Raw genomic sequence first — 24,813 nt, forward strand, 5'->3', positions numbered from 1 at the left:
TATGGTAATTTAATGTGAAATTATCTCCTAATATCCATGCAGGACAAATCCTTTACACTCTAGTAGAGCTGACACATACAGACTGGGAGTTTATCACAAATAAGTGTGCAGACATTTCTAGCTCAAATAACCATTAAGTTGTATGTTTCCTGCTCTGTCCCTATTCATCTAGTGGTTTTCTTCTGCTTACCCTAAAACAGTTGCAGAAAATCAGATTTAAAGGGTTTAAACTGTTTTACCCAAGGCAGGGGCACAAATCCCATTAAGCATGTTTCACCCTTTAGTTGTGACATTCTTCTCTCTAACAAATATGTGTAGTCTATCTTTCCAGGAAGGCAGAAAGTCCCCTACTGCTCCTTGTACTGTGTTGGCCCTGTGTGTGACAGGAAGGCTTTCTGAACGGCAGCTTGGCCTCGTCACTGCCCTCTAGTAGGCTTTCCGTGTTGTCTGTGTCGGGTCCAGCACGCCCAGATGATGCACTATGCTTGGGAGAAGTCATTCTGTGAACGCTTAGCTTGAAACTCAGTGATGAGTTTATACTTCAGCAAAAATTAACATGGATGGGATACAGAATCCATCTCTAGAGCCAAAAAGACACTAGTTGTATTCTGTAATTGCACTGGGTCAACTCTTTTACCCATTTATACCTCAGTGTAAAACCAGCCATCCTGACACCTTCCATGCTCCTGTACAAGTTGAGCTGGGATGGCGGAGTTTTGTCTGTATTAGGTTTTGGTGGTTTTTTTCTTAATGAAACATTGAAAACATAGAGAAAGTGCTGATGTGGACAGCTTCCACTTTGTACCCTTTCTTGATTCCATTCTGTTTCTTTCCTTTTTCTCCCTACCTCCCAGATGTCATTGTTTCTTGGGAGTTGGTGTGTATCCTTTCCATCCACATTTCAGCATGCTTTCTACATAAGTATGTGTCCATACACTGTAACTATAGAGCATTGTATTGTGTAGTTTAAAACTTACATAAGTGCTTCCCTGTGGTATGTATCCTTTTAGGACCTGTTTTTGTAGGGACTTACATGTGATAATAGCAATTTGTTGGAGCACAATGTTCTAGAATTTTGTTATGCAATTATGTCATGTGTGATAGGCTGTTGATTCCCTTGTCTGAAGATGTATGTATGTGTATTTCCTTATATATTTGACAGAAACAAAATTTAAAATAAATTATATATTTGAGAATCATATTGATATTATGCTGTGATTTGAAAGAGTGAGGCCTGACATGTTTCTTGCTTACTGAAATTTTAAACAAAGGAGATAGTAATGTTTTCAAGTATTTACCAGTATATGACATGGATTTTCAAAAAGTTAAGAGAATAGTACTCTAGAATAAGAACTTATAGATTAGTGACTTCAGGTAGAGCTGTGTTTGATTGATTATCAACCTATGGAAATAAATAAGCAAATATCTATTAACACCTGCCTTGAAAGTAATTCCTCAAGCTCAGAGTTTCATTTTAGAGAAGTTATATGATTGGTAGAATTAAGCTCTCTTAGAAAATAAAGAATTAAGAACAATAAACATGATACTAAATGTGTATCTCTGTGCCATAGTAAATAAAAAAGTTCTGAAGACATCTACTTCTGAAACAGACACACAAATAACAGATTTACTGTTATCAGAGGCTGTTTGTCAGTTCATGACTGTTTGCCTTTGGAGCAGGTCACGTAGTTCTTGTGGACATCAGTTTATACAGTGACAAGCCCTTCGCAGGTGCCTGGGGCATCAAGTTCAGTTAAACACTAATTGGTTAGTGAAAGATCAAAGCTGTGTGGAGATGATCTGAAGGAGAATCTCCAATGGCATTTTATACCCATTTTAAGGGTTTAATTTTTCAGACCGGCCCCAATCAGTTTGAAATGTAATATATTTTTTACAGGTGGTGCTAGTGGTAAAGAACCCACCTGCTAATAAAGAAGACATAAGAGACTCAGGTTTGATCTCTAGGTCGGAAAGATCCCCTGGAGGAGGGCATGGCAACCCACTCCGTATTCTTGTCTGGGGAATCCCATGAACAGAGGAGCTTGGTGGGCTACAGTCCATAGGGTCGCAAAGAGTTGGATACGACTGAAGCGATGCGCAAAATGCTTGTGTGATCACTAGATGTTTTCATAAAAATCACCACCCTCTCCAAGAGCACTTGTCTTTTGGGACGGCTGGAGCTCTCTGCCTTGCCACATAGGCCTTGCCGGAGGGTCTTTGATGGGGAGGGAAGTGGGAGGGGTGTTCAGGATGGGGAGCACATGTAAACCCATGGCTGATTCATGTCAGTGTATGGCAAAAACCACTACAATATTGTAAAGTAATTAGCCTCCAATTAAATTTTAAAAAAACAGGGCAGTGATTCTGATTAGTGTGCATTGTTTCAAGGAACTTAAATAGAGATGCACACATATTTCAAACTACTGGAGGTTTTATTTTCAGCTTTACATGTGAAATTATCAACACAAAATTGTGGCTGACAAAAAATGTGTTTCTCAAGAACAACCGCATCGTTTATATGGCTGGCAGCCAAATCTTCTGGGCTGATGCTGCTGAATGGGGGCTCATGCCTAGAAGTATTTGGCACAGCATTTTTACTGACTTAATATTCTTTTCTCCTATGGGAAACAAGTACCTGTTGTTCAGTCCCTTCTTTTCCCCCCCTACTTTCATCATTGAGTCATTCTTATATCAAGAAGTCTATTATGGACACACATTAATCCCTGTTTCCCTTCTCTCTTTTGAGCTCTTATCTAATTACTCTGGGAGAATGTCCCTTTTTCTTTTTTTTTTATCTAAGTCCCTTTTTCTTTTCATCCACTTCATTCATTCAGCAGATACCCACTGAATTCCTACGTTGCCCCAGGCATTCCTTACACACCTCTTCTTCCTTCATTTTATGTGTAAAGTCAGAAAATAGCTCTAATCATGGCTGAGTATAATAGTAGATTGAAGCTTCTCCATTTCCAGATAAGGGGTTCTGAAAGACCATTCCTTACTAAGCTTGCTCATGAGCAAGTTCATTGTTACTAAGATGGGTTTCTGTTCCCAGGCCAGTATTGCATTTCTATGAAATAAGAGCATGGAACAGGTCTTTAAGCAAAACATCCAGTTGTTCTAAAATGGAGCAAATTCTGCTTCACTAAAAACTTTTAGAAATGAATTAAACTTCCCTCTTTAATAGAATGCATAAGGAAGGAATGCCTTAAATACAGTGTCCAGTCCCTGCTTTTCTGTCCAGTTTGTTGGGCAGATATGAACTAGCTTTGAATCATCCATAACCATGAAAGAAGTTTTATCATAATTTCCAGCTACCTCATGACTTTGATGTGAAAATTAATGCAGTAATGAAGAAAATTCTCTGGGCTACCACTGGGGTATTAGCTCTGTGTGGCACAGGCCTTTACTCACTGCTGTATCTTGTACATAATGGAAGGATAGATGGATGCTCCTTGTTGTGACATGTCACCACACTCATGGAATTCCACTTGAAAACAATAAAGTAAAAGAAAGCTAAATCCCAGTACAGAAAAGGTTGTTTTAAATGCCCAGCCAGGTAAATGTATCACAGGTTCACGCAAGTCTGCTAAGTGTGAAGAGCACACTGCACAGTCTGTTTTCCAAACTGTTCCATGTTTTCCCCTTTTCTAAAGTTCCCCTCCAGCTCCCAGGCCGCTTTCTTTTGAATCGTACCCTCCCCAGCTGTGTACTGTTTTTCTCACTTCTCTTTCTCTGCCCCTGGAATCCCTTTAACTGTAGGTCTTTTCTTGAATGGTATATTTGTATGGGTCTCTCTACCCAATTTTCTCTCCTTTTGAGTTTCCCTTTGTCATAAGGCATAGTTTTTTTTTGTTTTTTTTTTTTTTTTTAATATGTATAGAGTTATGTGTATATTTAATTGGCAGGGGAAGATTCTGTTCCTAAGTCTAAAAATAAGTAGGGTTTTTTTGTGTGTTTTTTTCTTCAAAAAGAACTCCTAGAGTTACTTTACCTTTGCAATGCATGATTGAGTGTATGTCCCCCTGTACTTCTTTTAATAGAAGGGGAAAAGCTTTCTACTCCTGAACTAGGCTCCCAGCTTGGGAAGCATTATGAAATTTGTCTTGGGTTCCAGTGGTTTTATTTCTAGTAATATCCCTTGATCATTGTCTTTAATTCTGGCTGCTACTGCCTTTCACTGAGTTACCATAGTTCATTTCTTTATTTGCTTCTGTGTTCACTTGAGAACCTCTTCAAAAGATTGCATGATTTTTCAACCATCTAAATGCAAAGAACCTCTTTGGGAATATAACATATCTCACACACGCACATGCACACATTCGTTTTTTAAAAGTCACACTTATTTAAACATCCATAGGCCCTGAAGAGATAGATAATTGACTGGAGTAAAAGGAGGACCTTTACTCCAGATTGCATGGCATCTGGCAGTCAGGATAGCTTGTCAGTGGTGAATGCTGAATAATCCCAGGGCTTCAGATTAGGGGTAGAGTCTCTTCCTGTTGTGTTCTTTCACTGTTTACCTTGACAGGTAGCTTTCCCTTTATCGACCTTCTCTTCACACTGCCTCTCTATTAAGGAAAAGCTATATCAACCTCTGGGTTTTTCTTTTAAAAGATAAATAAATGTATGTGTAATGTATATGTACTATATATATATATATAAGTAAATAAGCCTTTATTTTAGAACATTAAAAAAAAGAGTTTATGTATTATTTCAGTGGCTTTTTAAACATCTGTTCCCACTAGAGGGCATTCTTTCCTTTAATTTTAGTTCATAGGTTTTATGTATTTATTTTACAGAACTGCTAAATATAAAAGTGTTGAGGATATGAATGTGTTTAGATACACCTTTTATAGATAGGGGTTATCAAATATACACCATTCTTTTTATTTAAGTTTCACATATGCAAGGGTTGAAATTGAGGTTAAGCTATATTTCCCAGCATTTGTTTCTGGCTGTGCAGTGCAGCTTGGTGGGATCTTAGTTCCCCAACCAGTGATGGAACTTGTGTACTCTGCCCTGGGAGCGTGGAGTCTTACCACTGGACCAATAGGGAAGTCCCCTGTATTTCCCAGCGTTTGTGTTTGTCCCGTTAGGTGAACTTGATCAGATGGGGAATCCCAAATATCCTACCATAACTTTACGATGTGGCTTGTGCAGGTGTAGACACGGTGTGTGTGTGCGCGTGTTTGTACATAATGGAATATTATTCAGCCATGAAAAGAATGAAGTCATGTCATTTGCAGCAGCATGGATAGACCTAGAGATGATCATACTAAGTGGAGGACCTCAGAGAAAGACCATATGATGTCGTTTACATGTGGAGTCTAAATATGACACAGATGAACTTACCTATGAAACAGAAACAGACTCACAGAGACAGAACAGATTTGTAGTTGCCATTGGAGAGGACGGGGTTGGGGAAAGGAAGGATTGGGAGTTTGGGATTAGGAGATGTAAAGCATTATATATAGGGTGAATAAACAGCAGGGTCCTCCTGTACGTCACAGAGAACTCTATTCAATGTCCTGTGATAAACCATAATGGAAAAGAATAGGAAAGACTATGCACGTGTATAACTGCATCACTTCTCTGTATAGCAGAAATTAACACAACAGTGTAAATCAACTGTACTTAAAATGTTTTTTAAAAAGATGTAGCTTGTGCTTGTTTCCATTTTACGAAGTAATAATTCTCTGAATTTGTTTATGACAGTATGGCTAAAGCCAGATTATTCAAGGATGACTTACATGTTTTATTATTTGGTTAACTCAGTTTTTGCAGGGTGTGTATTGTATAGAGTCCCTGGAGAAGGAAATGGCAACCCACTGCAGTATTCTTGCCTGGAGAATGGCAGTACCACCGTCCACAGTTGTCTTAAGCTTTTTAACATTAAATAACTGTTAGCCCTTCAAGGAACTTGGGTTCAGGCTTCCCTGGTGGCTCAGTGATAAAGAATCCACCTGCCAACGAAGGAGACACGGGTTCGGTCCTTGATCCAGGAGGATCCCACATACTGTGGACCAGCTAAGCCCGTGTGCCACAACTATTGCACTTGTGCTCTAGAGCCTCGGAGCCACAACTACTGAGCCCTTGTGCTGCGACTACGAAGCCTGTGCACCTAGAACCTGTACTCAGCAGTGAGAGAAGCCACTGCAGTGAGAACCCCTTGCACTGCAACTGGAGAAAAAGCCTGCTCAGCAATGAAGACTCAGTGCAGCCCTCCAGAACACAAACAAACAAAACCACCATTAAAGAAATGGAATTCTTTTTTTTTTAATTACTATTTTTGAGTCATTTTGAAAATGTATGTTTTCTGGGAATTCCCTGGCAGTCCAGGGTTAGAACCTGGTGGTTTCATTGCCATGGGCCTGAGTTCTATCACTGGTTGGGAAACTAAGATCCTCCAAGCCTCCCACCTCATCCCACCCCCACCCGCAAAGTATATTTTTTTAACTTCTTAAACTCTGAAAGACATTTAACAACTTTTGTGATTCAAGATCACTATTTTAAACAAAAATATATATTTCAGTCAGACCATTAAATGTTATGTTAGGTAAATTCTCAGCAAGGTTTCTCAAAATACAAGTAAAAGTATAATTATCCATGGTGGCAAGTATACTATATGATAGGATGTGTTTTGGTGATGAGTGTACTATGAATAAGAAGTCAGGGAAGTGAAAATATTTTCTTACATATAGTTTTCCATATATCCTGCTACTCCTTCTCATTGTAATAGCTCCTCCAGTTTAACACTTCTAATTTGTCATCATAAGCTTTAGACAGTATCTGATTTGAGAGAATATTCCATACCAACTCTCTCTATGGTAGCTCAGTTCAGTTCAGTTCAGTTGCTCAGTCGCGTCTGACTCTTTGCAACCCCTTGGACTGTAGCACGCCAGGCTGATGATAGCTCCGAGTCTCTAAAATGCGTGGAAGAAGCATGCATAGGCTTGCTACAGTTTCTCAGTAGCAATCCTCTCTCTCTCTCTGCCCCCACCTGAAATGACTAAATCTCATTTAGCTTAGAAAAGGACCCCAGATTCTTACTCAAACAGAATCTCTTTTAAGTATATCTGTCAGAATTCACTTTATAACACAGACTAACAAAATGTGCTCCCTTCCTGTCTACCCCAGGTGGTTTCCTAACAGGGAAAATAAGCCAGCTCTTCACTGCACAGTTCCTTGGTTAATAACAATATTCTACCTGGTACCAAGAGGCTCAGGAAATCTGAAACAGAACATACACGTGGCATATGTATTATGATCATTTCCTTGAAAGGAAGAATGAAATTGCTTCTGGTGATATTGATAAGAAATATTTACAACGCTGAAAACCAAAATTCCTATAGAAAAAGTATCATGTTATAATAGAAACAAGAGTTCAAATGTTGTCAAATAAAATATCACCTTAAGAGCCAAGGCTGTAGGACCACTAGATGATAGCACTGAGGTCTCCTGGATTTAAAAAATGTTAGGTTTCATTTGCTCTACGCAATATGCATGCATACTAACTCCCTTTGGTCATGTTCAACTCTTTGGGACCCCATGGACCATAGCCTGCCAAGGTCCTCTGTCCATGGGATTCCCAGGCAAGAATACTAGAGTGGGTTGCCATGCCCTTCTCCAGGGGATCTTCCCACCCCAGGAATCAAAGTCATATCTCTTATGTCTCCTGCACAGACAGAAGGGTTAGCGCCACCTGGCAAGCCCTTGTGTCAGATGGGACACTCCGAAAAGTTAGTGTTCAAACCTGAGCTTACCTTTCTGGCACCCTAAAGAGGTGTAGCTTAGTTTACACTACATTTTATTTGGCAAAGTTACTATATCCTGTTAAATTAAGCTTTCATTTGTGAATCTAAATAGGTACTTAGCCCTTTTCAGTATCTTCACTGTTGTGCATTGTCGTGCTTGGAGGCTGCTTTGAATAGGCAAATTTTGAAGTAGTCCATCTTTTTGTTCATCATCCTTTTAGTGAGCTTTCTTTGTCCACACTGTTTATCCTTTTCTTTTTCTCCATGGCATGTATCTTCTAAACTTGTTTTATAACTTAGTTTGATTTTATGCCTGTCTTCACCCACTGTTTTAGGCTGTCATTCATTATTTCTTTCTTTTTTTTTTTTAATATTTAATTATTTTAGTTGCACTGGGTCTCCTTTACAGCTTGCAGAATCTCCCTTGTGGCAAGCAGGCATCTTAGTTGGGACATGCCAGATCTAGTTTCCTGACTAGGAATCAATCAGATCCCCTGCATTGGGAGGTTGGAGTCTTACCACTGGACCACCTGGGAAGTCCCCATTATCTTTTAATTCATTCCATAATGGACTGTCTGATGGGCCTTTGGATTGTTAACAGCCTTTTTATTCAATTATGAAAACCACTGTGAAAATTCTTTTACATTCTTCTGATGCCCCTGGGCAAAAGATGCCCCAGGGAATTGATTTGAATTGAATTGCAGAGACACAGTACTCCAGTACTCTTGCCTGGAACATCCCGTGGACAGAGGAGCCTGGTGGGCTGCAGTCCATGGGCTCACTAGGAGTCGGACACGACGGAGCGACTTCACTTTGACTTTTCACTTTCATGCATTGAAGTAGGAAATGGCAACCCACTCCAGTGTTCTTGCCTGGAGAAACCCATGGACAGAGGAGCCTGGTAGGCTGCTGTCTATGGGGTCTCACAGAGTCAGACACAACTGAAGCGACTTAGCAGTAATTGTACATGTTTAACTTGACTAGAAAGTGAACAAAATTTGCAAAATAGTTTTCTGATACATGTCCCCACCAGTGACATAGAAGCGTGTCTGTTGCTCCTTGTCTTCACTAGCACTTGATACCAAGAGGCTTCTAGGATTTTGCAGTCAGTTGATGTAAAATAATGGCTCATGGTGATTTTATTTACACTTCTTTGATGACTAATGAGATTGAGCGTCGTTTCGGTGTATCTATTGGTCAGTTTTGTTCGCTGTTCTTTATAGTGCCCATTGAAGTCTTTGCCCATTTTCCTATTGGATGTTGGTCATTTTCTTCCTGATATGTTTGAGTTCTTTAATTATCCTATATACCTAACACTTGTCTGTCTTGTATGTTGTTTTTATCACCAGATTCTGGGCCTTGTCTTTTCCATCATTCTAGGATATTAAATGGCAACCCACTCCAGTGCTCTTGCCTGGAGAATCCCATGGACGGAGGAGCCTGGTGGGCTACAGTCCAGGGGGTTGCAAAGAGTCGGACACAACTGAGCGACTTCACTTTCACTTTACTTTCAGGATATTAAAAGTGAAGGAAAAGTCATAATTTTAATGTGGTTGAATGTGTCTCTTTATTGGGCCCTGTGTGTGTGTATTAAGAAAATGGTTTCCTACTCTGGGTTTATAAAAATATTCCCCTATATTGTCTTCAGAGATTTTTCTCACTTCCCTTTCACACTTGTCTTTAAACCATCTGGAATTGATTCCTGTGTGTGGAATCGGTGGGTGAGATCCAACTCTATTGTCCCCGTATATGCCAGGGAGATAACCTGTCTTAGTACCATTTACTGTCTACTCCCTCTTTTCCGCACTGATCTCTAGTGACCTTACTGTCATGACACAGATTTCAACATGTGTGCATCTGTTTGTGCGTGTGTTAGTCACTCAGTCATATCCAGCTCTGTGACCCCTTGAGCCCGTCAGGCTCCTCTGTCCATGGGATTTTCCAGGCAAGAATACTGATTCAGTTCAGTTCAGTCACTCAGTCGTGTCCAGCTCTTTGCGACCCCATGGACTGCAGCACATCATGCTTCCCTGTGCATCACCAACTCCCGGAGCTTGCTCAAACTCAGGTCCATTGAGTCGGTGATGGCATCCAACCATCTTGGCCTCTGTCATCCCCTTCTCCTCCTGCCTTTAATCTTTCCCAGCATCATGATCTCTTCCAATCAGTCAGCTTTCGCATCAGGGTGGACAAAGTATTGGAGTTTCAGCTTCAGCATCAGTCCTTCCACTGAATATTCAGGACTGATTACCTTTAGGATTGACTGGTTCATAGGAAACATCACTACAAACAAAGCTAGTAGAGGTGATAGAATTCCAGTTGAGCCATTTTAAATCCTAAAAGATGATGCTGTGAAAGTGCTGCACTCAATATGCTAGCAAATTTGGAAAACTCAGCAGTAGCTACAGGACTGGAAAAGGTCAGTGGAATTCATTCCAATCCCAAAGAAAGGCAATACGAAATAATGTTCAAACTACTGCACAACTGCACTCATCTCGCATGCTAGCAAAGTAATGCTCAAAATTCTCCAAGCCAGGGTTCAACAGTACGTGAACTGTGAACTTCCAGATGTTCAAGCTGGATTTACAAAAGGCAGAGGAACCAGAGAGATCAAATTGCCAACATCAATTGGATCATTGAAAAAGCGAGAGTTCCAGAAAAGCATCTACTTCTGCTTTATTGACTACACCAAAGCCTTTGACTGTGTGGATCAGAACAAACTGTGGAAAATTCTTCAAGAGGTGGGAATACCAGACCACCTGACTGCCTCCTGAGAAATCTGTATGCAGGTCTAGAAGCAACAGTTAGAACTGTACATGGAACAACAGAACAGTTCCAAATTGGGAAAGGAGTACATCAAGGGTGTATATTGTCATATGCAGAGTACATCATGAGAGACACTGGGCTGGAAGAAGCACAAGCTGGAATCAAGATTGCTGGGAGAAATATCAATAACCTCAGATATGCAGATGACACCACCCTTATGGCAGAAAGTGAAGAGCCTGTTGATAAAAGTGAAAGAGGAGAGTGAAAAAGTTGGCTTAAAGCTCAACATTCAGAAAACTAAAATCATGTTTAGTTCCATCATTTCATGGCAAATAGATGGGGAAACAGTGGAAACAGTGACAGACTTTATTTTTTTGGGCTCCAAAATCACTGCAGATGGTGACTGCAGCCATGAAATTAAAAGACACTTGCTCCATGGAAGAAAAACTGACCAACCTAGTCAGCATATTAAAAAACAGAGATGTTACTTTGCCGACAAAGGTCCATCTAGTCAAAGCTATGGTTTTTCCAGCAGTCATGTACGGATGTGAGAGTTGGACCATAAAGAAAGCTGAACACCGAAGAATTGATGCTTTTGAACTGTGTTATTGGAGAGGAACTCTTGAGAGTCTCTTGGACTGCAATAAAATCCAACCAGTCAATCCTAAAGAATACTGGAGTGGGTTGCCATTCCCAACTCCAGGGGATCTTCCCTACCCAGGGATCAAATCTGGGTCTCCTGCATTGCAGGCAGATTCTTTACCATCTGAGCACACTTTAGGAGCTTTCTGTTCTGTTGCTTTGGTCAGTTTGTCTGTCTATAAGCCAGTATCCTACTATCTAAATTACTGTAGCTTTATAATAGCTCTTGCTGTGTTAAGCAAATCCCTCCATCTTGTTACCCTTCAGGAATGTCTTGGCTTTTTTTTTTTTTTTTTTTTTGTCTTGGCTATTTTTGACCCTTTGCAAATTGTGTAAAGATTTGAGTCAGCTTATTATGTTCCACAAAAAATTCTTTTGTGATTGTTTTTTTATTAGAATTGTATTAAATCCACCAGTCAGTTTAGGGGAGAATTGGTATTTTATTATGCTGAACCTTCTAGTCAGTGAAACCTGGTGTTTTTATTTTGTAAAAGCTATTTAATGTCTTTGAACACATTTTTACTAATTTATTTCATAAAGGGCTGCATATCTTTGGTTAGGTTTATTCATAGGCACTTTTCAGGAATACTGCTACAAATGATGTAATTTTTTTATTGTGGTCAAATATGCACAACATGAAATCTGTCGTTTTAACCCATTTAACCTATTAGCATACAGCTAAGTGAGTGGAATTAGTACATTCACATTGTTGTGCAACTATCATCACTATCCATCTCCAGAGTTTTTTCATTATCCCAAACTGAAACCCATTAAACGGTACTCCCTCTCTCCCCTTCCATCCAGTCTCTGCTAACCACTGTTCTGCTCTGGGTTTGGGAGGGGCTTGTTTCGTTCTTTGTGAATTTGACTAATCTGGGTACCTCATGTGGGAGGAGGACACGGCATCCCACTCCAGTACTCTTGCCTGGAGAAATCCATGAACAGAGAAGTCTGGCGTGCTACAGTCCACGGGGTCGCGGAGAGTCAGACACGAGTGAAGCAACGTAGCACACACCCATGAGTACCTCATATAAGTAGACTCAAATGGCATTTTAAAAATATACTTGTCTTTTTTGGAATGAAAAATCAATCAGTAGTTTATTAAATTGGTGTTTATATTTGGCTGCCTTGCTTAAAATACTTAATTCTAATAATTTAGCAGGAGTTTTCTACATAAACAGGCATATCACATGTAAATAAAAGGCTTTCTTGCCATTATACCTGCCCATTAAATTTCAAATTTTGCATATCAAGATATTTGGTTCATTTTCAAATACGTTGGTTGCCTCTTCTTTTTAAGCTCCTCTTTTATTTTAAACTGTTAGTATTTGGTATTCACTTCTGCTATCAACTCCTTGCCATTCTGACTCTCTGCTTATTCTTACAAACTTCTTTCTGGTGGTATCTAAGCTTTTGTTGGTATTTTGTACATGAACTGTCATTCCTTGAAATTTTATTTCTGTCCGATGCTTGGTGCCGGTACTTATTTAGGACTATTCTAAATTCTTGACCTGAGAACCATTTGGAAGTCTGAATTTGGATTTTTCACTTATGTGAAATCTGGACTGGTTTTGTACTGATAGTTATAACTTTTTAGGGTGGTGGTGATGGTGTTTTGTGCAGAAGGGATTTCAGGGGGCAAATTTTTTAATCCCCTAAGGATTGCTACGGAGAAGGCAATGGCACCCCACTCCAGTACTCTTGCCTGGAAAGTCCCATGGATGGAGGAGCCGGGAAGGCTGGAGTCCATGGGGTCATTGAGGGTTGGACACGACTGAGCAACTTCCCTTTCACTTTTCACTTTCATGCATTGGAGAAGGAAATGGCAACCCACTCCAGTGTTCTTGCCTGGAGAATCCCAGGGACGGGGGAGCCTGATGGGCTGCCGTCTATGGGGTCAACACAGAGTCGGACACGACTGAAGCGACTTAGCAGCAGCAGCAGCAAGGATTGCTAGCTCACACGTATAGTGAGGGTATATTAGGGTCTCACCTTTACGCGAAATTGCCTGTTTAGACCCCACCATGGCAGACCTGGCAGGTCTGTGCTACCTGTGCTTTATCCTGCAGTGCTGTGAACACGTAAGCTCAGACTTTGCCAAGTAGTTGCCCACCTCCCTGAGTGAGGCCAGGTACTCACTCCTCTTTAACTTGACTGTTGCCCTCTTGCAAGATCATCAAAACATTTTCAAAGTTTTCTTATATTTTGTTAAACATTTTAAGTTACTTCCATGAGAATAGTAAATCGAGGGAACAGAAATACCTATATGATTTTACATTGTTGTTTTCAGTCATTTTGGAAAAGAAATCTGGGGTTGTATGTGCATCTTTTTATTTATAAAAATGAAATGAAGAGTGGCCTTTTACAGCTTCTAATTAATGATATTTCTTTTTTTATAGGTGTCAGCTGTGATGCATGTTTAAAAGGAAATTTTCGAGGTCGCAGATACAAGTGTTTAATTTGCTACGATTACGATCTTTGTGCATCTTGTTATGAGAGTGGTGCAACAACAACAAGGCATACAACTGACCACCCAATGCAGTGCATATTAACAAGGGTAGATTTTGGTACGTATTTAAAAGTTTAGTGAGTTATCATTTAGAACTTTGTGTACGTGTGTGAAGAAGTAAAGGCAAAACGTTCTAAAACTATCCCCATTGCATAATGAGGCTCCAAATTCATTAAAAATAACACAAATCTTTTTATTCTAAGTAATTTTTTCTCTTATAGTTTGCTTATGAAAGCCATTCAGAAATAAATACAGCTGGCAAAGTGTGAAGTGAAAGAGTGCCTCGGTAAAGAAGGAGTGAAGTTTAAATTGACTGTTCTTGCTAACAGTACAGAAATCTTCGTGCTGTAGTTATCAGGAAGCAGATTAGTTGTACAGTTGATTAGAAGGCACTGTCAGTGCATAAGAAAACCTTTAAATGTTTCATGCTATAATTTCTTACCTAGTCAACACTTGTTATTATCTGTCTGACTATAGACATCTTACTGTATGTGAAGTGGTAGTGTCTCGTGGTTTTAATTTGCATTTTCATGATGGCCAGTGATGCTGCTGACCATCTTTTCTAGTGGTGATTAGCCACCCACATATCTGCTTTGGAGAAATGTCTGTTCAAATCCTTTGCCCATCTTTTAATTGGGTAATACATGTTTTATTATTGAGTTTTCATATTTCTTTGTGTATTCTGTATAGGAGTTCCTTACAGGTGAATGATTTGCAGAAATTTTCTCCCATTCTGTGGGTTGTCTTTTCACTTTCTTGCTGATTTTTTGAAGCACAGGAGTTTTGATTTTGATAATGTCAAGTTTATCTGTTTTTTTCCTTTGTTATGCTTCTAATGTCATATATAGGAAACCATCACCTAATCCAAGATCATGAAGATATAAAAATGTTTTCCTCTAAGATTTTATAATTTTAGTACTGCCGTTTAGATCTTTGATCCATTTTGATTCAATTTTTGTGCGTGGACTGAGGTAGAAGTCCAACTTCATTCTCTCACATAGGACTATCCAATTGTCCCAGTGTCATTTATTGAGAAGATCCTCTCCCCAGTGAATTGTCTTAGCATTCCTGTTGCAGATCAGCTGACTAGAGGGAAGGGGATAATGGGGTGATGTTAGTCAAAGAGTACAAAGTTTTGTTATGCAAGATGAGTGAGTTCTAGAGATCTAATGTATAGCATGATGATCATCAGTTCAGTTCAGTTCAGTCACTCAGTCATGTCCAACTCTTTGTGACCCCATGGACTGCAGCACGCCGGGTTTCCCTGTCCATCACCAACTCCTGGAGTTTGCTCAAACTCAAGTCCATTGAGTCAGTGATGCCATCCAACTATCTCATCCTCTGTCATCACCTTCTCCTCTCGCCTTTAATCTTTCCCAGCATCGGGGTCTTTTCCAGTGAGTCAGTTCTTCACATCAGGTGGCCAAAGTATTGGAGTTTCAGCTTCAGCATCAATCTTTGCAATGAATATTCAGGACTCATTTTCTTTAGGATTGACTGGTTTGATTTCCTTTCAGTCCAAGAGACTCTCAAGAGTTTTCTCCAATACCACAGTTCAGAAGCATCAATTCTTCGGTGCTCAGCTTTCTTTATAGTCCAAATCTCACATCCATACATGACTACTGGAAAAACCATAGCTTTGACTAGATGGACCTTTGTTGGCAAAGTAATGTCTCTGGTTTTTAATATGCTGTCTAGGTTGGTCATAACTTTTCTTCCAAGGAGTAAGCGTCTTTTAATTTCATGGTTGCAGTCACTATCTGCAGTGATTTTGGAGCCCAAGAAAATAAAGTCTGTCACTGTTTCCATGTTTCCCCATCTATTTGCCATGAAATGATGGGACCAGATGCCATGATCTTAGTTTTCTGAATGTTGAGTTTTAAGCCAACTTTTTCACTCTCCTCTTTCACTTTCATCAAGAGGCTCTTTAGTTCTTCTTCACTTTCTGCCATAAGGGTGCTGTCATCTGCATATCTGAGGTTATTGATATTTCTCCCGGCAATCTTGATTTCAGCTTGTGCTTCATCCAGCCTGGCATTTTGCATGATGTGCTCTGCATATAAGTTAAATAAGCAGGGTGACAATACACACCCTTGATGTACTCCTTTCCCAATTTGGAACTGTTCTGTTGTTCCATGTACAGTTCTAACTGTTGCTTCTTGACCTGCATACAGATTTCTCAGGAGGCAGGTCAGGTGGTCTGGTATTCCCACCTCTTGAAGAATTTTCCACAGTTTGTTCTGATCCACACAGTCAAAGGCTTTGGTGTAGTCAATAAAGCAGAAGTAGATGCTTTTCTGGAACTCTCTTGCTTTTTCAATGATCCAATGGATGTTGGCAATTTGATCTCTGGTTCCTCTGCCTTTTGTAAATCCAGCTTGAACATCTGGAAGTTCACAGTTCACGTACTGTTGAACCCTGGCTTGGAGAATTTTGAGCATTACTTTGCTAGCATGCGAGATGAGTGCAGTTGTCCAGTAGTTTGAACATTATTTCACATTGCCTTTCTTTGGGATTGAAATGACAACTGACCTTTTCCAGTCCTGTGGCTACTGCTGAGTTTTCCAAATTTGCTAGCATATTGAGTGCAGCACTTTCACAGCATCATCTTTTAGGATTTAAAATGGCTCAACTGCAATTCTGTCACATCCACTAGCTTTGTTTGTAGTGATGCTTCTTAAGGCTCACTTGACTTTGCATTCCAGGATATCTGGTTCTAGGTGAGTGATCACACCATCATGGTTATCTGGATCATGAAGATCTTTTTTGTATAGGTCTTCTGTGTATTCTTACCTTCTCTTCTTAATGTCTTCTGCTTCTGTTAGGTCCATACCATTTCTGTCCTTAATTGTGCCTGGTGGCTCAGGTGGTAAAGCGTCTGCCTACAATGCAGGAGACCCGGATTTAATCCCTGGGTCAGGGAGATCTCCTGGAGAAGGAAATGGCAACCCACTCCAGTATTCTTACCTGTAAAATCCAATGGACAGAAGAGCCTGGTGAGCTACAGTCCATGGGGTCACAGAGAGTTGGACACGACTGATCAGCTTCACTTTCACTTGCATGAAATGTTCCCTTGGTATCTCTAATTTTCTTGAAGAGATCTCTAGTCTTTCCCATTGTATTATTTTCCTCTATTTCTTTGCATTGATCACTGAGGAAGGCTTTCTTCTCTCTCCTTGCTATTCTTTGGAACTCTGCATTCAAAGGGGTATATCTTTCCTTTTCTCCTTTGCCTTTAGCTTCTCTTCTTTTCTCAGCTATTTGTAAGGCCTCCTCAGACAACCATTTTGCCTTTTTGCATTTTTTTTTCTTGGGGATGGTCTTGATTACTGCCTCTTGTACAGTGTCATGAACTTCCGTCCGTAATTCTTCAGGCACTCTTGTCTATCAGATCTAATCCCTTGAATCTATTTGTCACTTCCACTGTATAGTCCTAAGGGATTTGATTTAGGTCATACCTGAATGATCTAGTGGTTTTCCCTACTTTCTTCAATTTATTTATTTATTTATTTATTTTACTTTCTTCAATTTAAGTCTGAATTTGACAATAAGGAGTTCAGGATCTGAGCCACAGTCAGCTCCCGGTCTTGTTTTTGCTGACTGTATAGAGCTTCTCCATCTTTGGCTGCAAAGAATATAATCAGTTTGATTTCAGTATTGACCATCTGGTGATGTCCATGTGTAGAGTCTTCTCTTGTGTTGCTGGAAGAGGGATCATAGTTATATGGTGTATGGTGTTGTATGGTGATCATAGGTAACAATATTGTGTACTGGAAATTTTTGAAGAGGATAAATCTCAAATGTTCTCAACACATATACATACACACAAAATGGTAACTGTGTAGAGGTGACGGAAATGTTAATTAATTAGCTTGATTGTGGTGATGTTTTCACAGTATACACATATGGCAAAACATCGTTATATACCATAAATATATACAATTTTTATTTGTCAAAGTATATCAGTAAAGCTGTTAGAAAAGAAAATCAATTGACCATAAATGTCACTTTTAATTTCTGGACTCTCATCTGTTCCGTTGATTTGTATGTCTGGATGCCAATACTATAGTGTCTCAGGTACATAGTAAGCTTTGGAATCGGAATCATAAAGTATGAGTCTTCCAACTTTGTTCATTTTCAAGCTTACTGTGGGTATTGTCAATCCCTTGAATTTTGTGTGAATTTTAGAATCGGCTTGTAAATTTATGCAAAGAAACAAACTGGGATTTTGATGGGAATTGTTTTGTATCTGTAGATCAGTTTGGAAAGCGATGATAGTTAAGTCTGCTACCCTGTTAATGCAGGATGTCTTTCTGTTTATTTAGGTCATCTTTCGTTTCTTTCAACAAAAGTTTATAGTTATCAAAGGATAAGTTTTACACTTCTGTTGTTAAATGTATTTCTAAATGTTTTATTCTTTTTGCAATTGTAAATGAAATTTTAAATAATTTTTGTTTGCTCACTCCAAGTTACAGAGAAACAATTTGTTTCTGTCATAAATCTTTTATTTAAAAAAAAAAAAAACAACAAACTAACAGAAGTTTGGTAACATGTCTACCTTCTATATTCATGGGTGATGCCCAGGAAAACAGTAACTCCCTGAAATGGCCCAAGCCTTCATCTTAAATACCATCTCTACTGCTACTGCTAAGTCACTTCAGTCGTGTCCGACTCTGTGTGACCCCATAGACGGCAGCCCACCAGGCTCCCCCGTCCCTGGGATTCTCCAGGCAAGAACACTGGAGTGGGTTGCCATTTCCTTCTCCAGTGCATGAAAGTGAAAAGTGAAAGTGAAGTCGCTCAGTGGTGTCCGACTCCTAGCGACCCCATGGACTGCATCCTACCAGGCTCCTCCGTCCATGGGATTTTCCAGGCAAGAGTACTGGAGTGGGGTGTCATTGCCTTCTAAAGCTAAAGACAAAAGAAGATTTGGGGGAGCTGGGTGGGGAGGAGGCCAGTTATGGGAGGTAAACAAGGGTAACTTTGTTTTGTAGAGTTAAGTTGTTATGTAAATTCAGGTCTTTGTCTCTCCTTTGATAGACGTTTCTAGAGGTTTAGTGCTGAACCTCTTCTCTTCCTGGTACAGATGGAGATTTATCTCATAATGTAAATATCTCTTACAAAAGGTAACTTCTCAGTTTTTAGAGCTTCCTCTGTGTCTGCTGTTTCATCTGTTTTGTTTTTATTTTGATTGAAGTATCGTTGATTTACAGTGTTGTGTTCGTTTCAGATGTACATCGATGTGAATCAGTTATGCATATACATATGTCTGCTCTTTGAGATCCTTTTCCTATATAGGTCATTACAGGGTATTGAGTAGAGTTTCCTGTGCTGTATACAGTAGGTCCTTATTGGTTATCTATTTTATATATAGCAGTGTGTATATTAATCCTAGTCTTTCAGTCCCACCACCCCAGGTACAGATCTTGTATCTTTAAATGTCACTGAGGTCGTTTATGAGTTCTGCTAGTTTTTTTAGTGGATTCATTAGGATTTTCTATATACAGGATCCTGTCATCTGCTAATAGAGAGTTTTACTGCTTTCTTTCCATCTGGATGCCTTTCATTTCACCTTCTTGCCTACTGTGATTAGGTTCTCCACTAAAATATTGAATAGAAATGGCCAGAGTGGCAATTCTTGTCTTGTTCCTGGTCTTAGGGGAAAGCATCCACCCTTTCACCAGTAAGTATGATGTCAGCTTGGGGATTTTGTAGGTGCCCCTTATCAGGTAAGGAAGTTCTGTTCTGTTCTTTTTTTTTTTTTTTTAAGTACATTTATCTTCACCTACCCCAAATTCACCTGGCAAGTCTTGTACATATAACAAATGATCAATATATACATAATGGGTTTAAGTATTTTTAAGGTAGTCGAAATCTCCCAAAGAATGAAGAAATGTGTCATGTAATAAACGCTTTCTTTCATTTTTCTCTTCTCACAGAAATGATCCTATCCTCTTAAATTAGGTATTTGTTTCATGTTAAATAATGAGATGTTTGTAATGAAGTGATATACTAAAAAAATAGGTATATGTGGTCGTCATCTCTGACTCTTTGCGACCCCATGGACTGTAGCCTGTCAGGCTTCTCTGTTCATGGGATTTTTCAGGCAAGAATATTGGAGTGGGTTGCTCTCCATTTCCAGGGGATCTTCCTGACTCAGGGATTGAACCCAGGGAGAATCCCATGGGCAAAGGAGCCTGGTGGGCTGCAGTCATTGGGGTTGCAAAAGTGTCAGATATGACTGAGCTACATTTTTCTGTATTTTTTAAAAATTGGTAATTATTTCTCAATGCAGTTCCGCTCTGTTTTTCAGATTTATACTATGGTGGGGAAGCTTTCTCCGTAGAGCAGCCACAGTCTTTTACTTGTCCCTATTGTGGAAAAATGGGCTATACGGAGACATCTCTTCAAGAACATGTTACTTCTGAACACGCAGAAACATCAACAGAAGTGGTAAGTGAAACAGTCTAAATCGTCCGGTAAAGTACATTGTTTCTAACACAATAGAGCTCTGTCACTATGTTCTGCCTCCTGCTAAGTGTACTGTTACTGTTTGCATGATAATTGTTAAAATTCTCTCTTAACAGCAGCTTTTACACATCCTGGGAAGCTGCATGTGTACAAGATAGTGCCCCTCCTTGTCCCCACTAGCCTTTCTTTCCCTGTTGCTGCTAAAAGCACAGTGTGGCATCTTAACCAAATTCAGGAGCCTTTAGTAAATGCTTGGTGAAAAGGCTTAAAAAACCCTGACTTGAAACACACATCTCTCTCTCTTTTTTAAAAAAATTTACTTATTTATTTATGGCTGTGCTGTGTCTCTGTGGCTGCACGAGCCTTTCTCTGGTTGCAGCGAGCAGGGGCTACTCTCTAGTTGGGGTCCTTGGACTCCTCAGTGCAGTGGCTTCTCTTGTTGTGGAGCATGGCCTCGAGGGCTCGCAGGCTTCAGTAGTTGCAATGCGTGAGCCTAATAGTTGGCAGCTCCTGGGCTCTAGAGCACAGGGCCAGTAGTTGTAGAGCATGGGCTTAGTTGCTCCATGGCATGTGGGATTTCCCAGTCCAGGGATCAAACCCGTGTCTCCTGCATTGGCAGGTGGATTCTTTACCACTGAGTCACCAGGGAAGCCCAGCACATGGCTTTTTATAGTATTCTTGCTACCTGGTTGATTTCTCTTCTGTAAGGAAACATTCATAAGAAAATTTTAAAATCTTTAGTCACATATTAAGTAGTAATCCACTGTCACATCTCACTGTAATATATCATTGACCTTACTTGGTTTTCATTAGACCATATCTCTTGTTTCTTAGGTCAAAGCTTTGAGCCCCTAGAAGTTCCTCCTACTTTGATCTTTGCCAGTGGCCAGGGACTCAGAATAACACACCGAGTCTTGCCTTGAAAACATTGTAGATATTTTACCTAACATCTGAGTCAGCATATTTCCAACTTCAAGAAATGATGTGTCACCCCCAAAGAGTCCACTTCCCTCATTTCCCATTGGTACCAGTAGAGTAAGCCAGGAGAGCTGGGCGTATGGGATGGGACTTGGAGAGCTTGGGCATAAACAGCTGCACCCTGCTTCAGTGCAGAAACCCCTGAACGTACTCAGAACAAATTAAGTGAAACTTAAAGGCAGAACCTGATGTTTGAGCTCAGCCAGAGCCCCTCTGGGTTGTAGAGTCCCTACTTAGCTGCTGTCGTATCCCATCTCTGCTACAGCCCTGCTGTTACAGCTGTGAGGTTCACTCTTATTGCCACGTACACTGTTAATTTGATGTTAAAGTTGTTATAAGGTTTATAGTCCAAACAGTTCGTAAATTTCCATTATGTAGTTCTCAAATCAAATTTTCCTAACAGCTCATAAGTGCTCTCATCTACACATTGTGGAACCTCAGAACACTATTGTCACATTTGACTTAATTTGTTCTTTTTATTCTGCAAAGGTGATTTTGCTTCCTTCTGGAACAGTCCTAGATAACAATGGGAAGAATGATGATTTGACTGTGTGTCTACCCTGGTTACACAGAAAAGTTGGAATAATTTCTCTTTGGTTTAAATTCTGTTGTATTTGAATATTTATTTATCATAATAAGGCAGAGTTTCCCAGTTGTAAACCAGGCATTCTTAAAATCATTGTCTTAGCCAATAGACCCTAGTATTGTACTGTACTTTCATCACCCCACTGGGACAGGACAATGTGTCCATTTTCCATATCTAAAATTGGCGAGTCCAGTGAAAATTCAAGTCCTCTCTATGAATGAAAAATTGTTCATTTTTAAAAATGAGAATTAACCACCAGCAGCTTTGCCTTTATTTTTCCAGAAAGTAAATACAATTTATTTATAGTCCTTTGTACCTACCTGATACACGTAGTTTGAAAATTAAATACCATCTACACATAGGTTTTGTGCTCTGTCTCTCATAAGTTGTATTCAATTATATGCCTTGCTTTAGTTCCCCAACTTTGGGAACATAGCTCAAGGCAGTGGCCATACTACTTTTTCATATTCGTATTTGTGGAATACTCTAAGGATTTCTCCCTCCTCATCAGCTCTTAGTCTGCATGAACCCTGCATCTACCTCTGTTCCCATTCATAGAATACCAGACATTTCAAAGTGAAAAGTAACAAGCAGACAAGAATCTTTGGTACGAGCGTGCTTGATTCTTTGAACCAAGTAGGTTATGTCCCAGATCCAGGGCTGCATTCAGCAGGTGTACCACATGTGGCATACTGCCAGGGGTCTGTGCTTAAGGATCACTGCTGATAACATGCCAGTTAAGTATTTTGAATGCCTCTAGGTATATATGTGAAACATGTTATGAGCTCTGATGTGTTACAGTTACATGTAAATATCCACCTGATTTTACTATATGTCCCCTCTCAACACCCTCCCTTCCTCTGTTTTGCCAAGTCATGGTAAACAGACATTTTTGAATTCTGGAGTTCAGTAGTGACTCATGTCATTCTGGTAGGTAAGGGATTAAGAGTCACATAATAACTGTATCTCCTTTTCTATTCCTGCTCATATTTTTCTTTCTACATGCTCAAAGTGCTGTCCTTCTTTGCCCGTGCATTTACTGCACCGATCCTCTGCACCACCAGCTTGTACCGTCCCCGGGGACCTCACTCCTCTAGCCATCCTCCCTTTGGAACTTTTAGGGGCAGGAGGGTATATCACTGTAAATGTTACTGTCATCATTAGTGAGTGTTCATTACTGCCTGGCACAGCTAATACGAAAGTCTATGGAAGGTTAATAGCTTTGTAGTCATCTGTATTTTTGCCTCTTTTTTTTCAACTTGGGACTCTAAGGCCCTTTCTTAAGGTTAATTTCCAATTACTTGAGCTTTTGATGTGAGGATATGGAGGCTTCTTCAAAACTAGATATCATGAAAAACAACACTTGACGTAGAATGCATAGTGAAGCTGATTAAAATTTTTCAAGCGGATTGGGTATAATCTCAAGAGTCTTTTTATAAACACCAAATCTGATAAACAGTGTGATTTTTGAAGTTAAGGGCAAGTTCTTAAAACCCCTCATAGTTATGAAATCAGGTAGATTGGGACAACTAACTAGTTTTTGGTTGTGGGAAGAAGTAGGAACGGAAGTAGTACGTAGTTATCAAAATCTATCAGCTGGTAGTAGAAGTGAGCACTGGAGGTGAAATGGGAGTGCAAACATGAAGAATCTGCTGAGGAGGTGGCCACGGAGTGTGCAAGAAACGTGGTAGGAAAGCCTGGAACATAAAAACGTTAAGCGTGATTCCTGGTAATTTCTTAAGTCTCACATTTGCTGACTGGCACTGCAGCTTATCAGAAAGCCTTCAGGAATTTTTATTGTTGTTTTTTAAGTGAAAAGTACTTTTACCTCTAATTAATGATATATAATTAATATTTCAGTTCTTTATTTAATAAATTCTTGCAATTTTATGTTAAGAATGTTACATTTTAAAAGGTAAAAGCACTTTTGGGTTCACCAAAGTTTTCTTCTCATTTCTAGAAATCTGTGTTGCAGTGTATTGCGCTGTTCATAGCCACATCAGTTCTCTAGTATTCCCTGCTGCAAGCTTTTCACTTTCTGATTTTCATTTGGTTTACTCTTTGTTTTCATCATCTCCAGAAAGGAGCATAGGGCAGTCTCCTGCTTTGAGGTCCTCTTTGATCCATGCAAGTGATACAGCCCCTCCCATTTTAGTGAAGACCTAGATGTTTTTGTAATAATAGCATGGTTGTATTGTGTTCCATTTATACCAGTTTGATTAAACAATAAAATAAAAGTCAAGGAAAAAGAATGATTTTAGAAATTCTCCATAATCAGACTTTAGACAATTTTATTCTTTTGGAGAAACATGATGACATAAAAGGTCTTTTAAACCTTTTTCTAGTGAGTCAGAATAATCTGTTTTAGCTGATAATTTATTTAATATTTAGACAATTGAATGTCAATTAAAAGGAATCATAGAGCACAGAATAGAAATTACCCTCATCATTGTGGCATTTTGTGTATAAACAGTTAGATGCATTTGATTCCTAATATTAGATGAAATAAACTGCAAACCGAAATAATGTGACAGATACGGTTTATACATCAGGGCTATGAGAAGTTACATATTTTTTAGTTGTATATGGGACTTTTAAATTTTGACCATCAATGTAGTATCTGTATTTCATTGAAAGACCATTTTAATATGTAGACATATAGAGTTGGTAACTTCCCAACACAGGTATTTCCTTATTAGGAGCAGTAATAGTGATGTAAGCCATAATTTTTACAAACCTGCTGATACAATCTTGTACATTTTCTTAAATATTGTAATTGACTATTTACTCTTATAAGCAGGTAATCAAGAAAAATAAGCATTTAAAAGCCAAATACACTTTGTTTTAAAAATAGGCTGTTTTTAAACTGTTACTGCTTGTGTAGTCTGCTTTTCTGTGAACTAACCATGGTATTTTATTGAATTAACATAGGACTTGAAAAATACCTCTGCTGCAGGCAGCTATCTTGCTGCTGCTCAGCTGCACTTAGACAGGTTACAGAAGACTGGTATTTGGTACTTTTACCATTTGTGCTTTTCATTCCCTTTGATGCAGAACACTTTCTATTTTATAAATCACTTTTTTCTATCTCTAGTATTTGGCTAACT

The 24,813-nt window shown here is 39.4% G+C and overlaps 1 pseudogene across 1 annotated transcript in view; it reads left to right on the top strand.

Annotated features, from left to right (window-relative positions):
* LOC147363111 (uncharacterized) overlaps window positions 1-24,813 on the top strand; it is a 70,941-nt pseudogene that overhangs the window by 33,248 nt on the left and 12,880 nt on the right. The window contains exons 3-4 of the transcript XR_015137467.1: window positions 13,562-13,729; window positions 19,985-20,124. The product of XR_015137467.1 is annotated as an uncharacterized LOC147363111 (transcript). The remainder of the gene's footprint in view (window positions 1-13,561; window positions 13,730-19,984; window positions 20,125-24,813) is intronic.

Source organism: Bos grunniens, chromosome 11 (genome assembly GCF_055505025.1).
Source record: "Bos grunniens cultivar Pamir isolate PY7600 chromosome 11, Bosgru_T2T1.0, whole genome shotgun sequence".
In the NCBI taxonomy this organism is placed as follows: Eukaryota; Metazoa; Chordata; class Mammalia; order Artiodactyla; family Bovidae; genus Bos; species Bos grunniens.